This window comes from Lactuca virosa, chromosome 2 (assembly GCF_052849685.1).
Source record: "Lactuca virosa cultivar CGN04683 chromosome 2, Lactuca_virosa_CGN04683_v6, whole genome shotgun sequence".
Lineage (NCBI taxonomy): Eukaryota > Viridiplantae > Streptophyta > Magnoliopsida > Asterales > Asteraceae > Lactuca > Lactuca virosa.
In genome coordinates this window covers 17320061-17321929 of record NC_136427.1, presented here as the reverse complement: position 1 = coordinate 17321929, position 1869 = coordinate 17320061, and positions in this window count along the sequence as shown.

The following is a 1869-nucleotide window of genomic DNA, read 5'->3' as shown; positions in this document are numbered from 1 at the left end:
AATCTTCTCTCTTGGTCTTCCAAACGACAGGGTACCATTTCCAGGTCTAGTGGTGAGGCAGAGTATCGTGGTGTTGTGAATGTCGTTGCTGAGACTAGTTGGCTTCGTAACTTACTCCGGGAGCTCTTTTACCCTCCTCTGACCGCTACTCTTGTTTACTGTGACAATGTTAGTGCCATTTATTTATCTACCAATCCTGTTCAGCACCAACGCACCAAACACATCGAGATCGACATCCATTTTGTGCGTGATAAAGTGGCCTTGGGTCAGATTCGTGTTCTTCATGTTCCCTCTTCATCCCAATACGCTGATATCTTTACCAAGGGGCTACCGTCTACTATGTTTCTTGACTTTCAGTCCAGTCTGAACGTTCGTTCGCGACCTCTCGTTCGGACTGCGGGGGGCTGTTAGATGTATTTCTGTATGTATACGTTTTATATTTAGTTTGTATTTGGTTGGGCTGTCCAACATTATATTTAGCCCATTACTCTTATTTGTAGCCCTTTTTGTATTATTTGTGGTATTAATATACGTGAGAGGCTGGATGCCTATTCATGGGAAAATATTCACTGTAACAATTTTCAAGTTCCACCCTTCTCCGCAATAGGGTTGTTCATTATTTGGATAAAACCGAATTGTCCAATTGGACAATTTGGATTGGACTATTCGGTTCCGATATTCGGATTTTTGGATTGGTTTTCAACAAACCCGAATTATTATTTTGGATTTCGGATTGGTTTTGGTTTATAAAATAAGAACCGAATAGTCCCAAAAAAAAACGAGTAAACATTTATTACTTATTTATTTATAATATATATCTATAGTTATCTATTAATTTTATAATTTATTTTTTTCAAATAGATTCAAAACGTTTCACCCGATAAAAAAAACATCAATATGTATTATCTCTCAAAAGTTTTTTATCTATAAAATATTTAACTATAATATATCTTCTAGTAGTTGTTTATAAATTTCAAATCACAACTAAATAATTTGTTGTCGCTTCTTGTGTAAAATTGAGTAATATTATAATTATATTTCGTTTTAAAATGTTTCGGTTTTTGAAAACTGAATATAAAAACCAATCCAACCGAATTATAATTGGATCGGATCGGATCAGATTTGAATTTAGTTTGGACTATTCGGATCCATGTTTTGAAAACCGAAATCAATTTGGATTCACTTGATTGGATCGGATCAAACCGATCCATCCAGAACACCCCTACTCCCCAACTAAGATCGTTCAAATTGTGAGGGAAAAGAGGGTTTGGTCTTAAGCCTTCTCGGTTTTGCATTATGGCAAGAATAGTCCTTGAAATCCCCATGTTCACAAAATAATCCATGCTGGATTTTTTCTAACATTACAAGTCCTTAGGTTCCTAGTTTGAACAGATTAAAATTATTTTTATGGTCCAAATCTAGTTATAAAATGTTTAAAAAAATACATTAACTCCAATTATTGAAAAGACACCTCTTGTCTTAAAACTGTTAAAATTTGAGTTCTAACATTTTTAATTCTGGGAGTTACTAAAAGGTGACATTATGGGGATGATTAAATACTTTGAAGCGGGGGGTAAGATTACTAGAGGATGTAATTCTTCTTTTATATCCTTAGCAGCCAAGACGAAAGATCCACTTCATTTTGGTGACTTTAGACCAATCAGCCTAATTGGTTCCATATACAAGATCATTGCAAAACTGTTGGCACTTCGATTAAAGAAGGTCATTGGCGGTGTAATTGACGAGGTCCAATCCGCGTATGTTGAGGGAAGAAATATACTTGAAGGTCCTTTGGTGGTTAATGAGCTTTGTTCGTGGGCAAAATCAAAAGGAAGAAAGATGCTTCTTTTTAAAGCAGATTTTAATAAA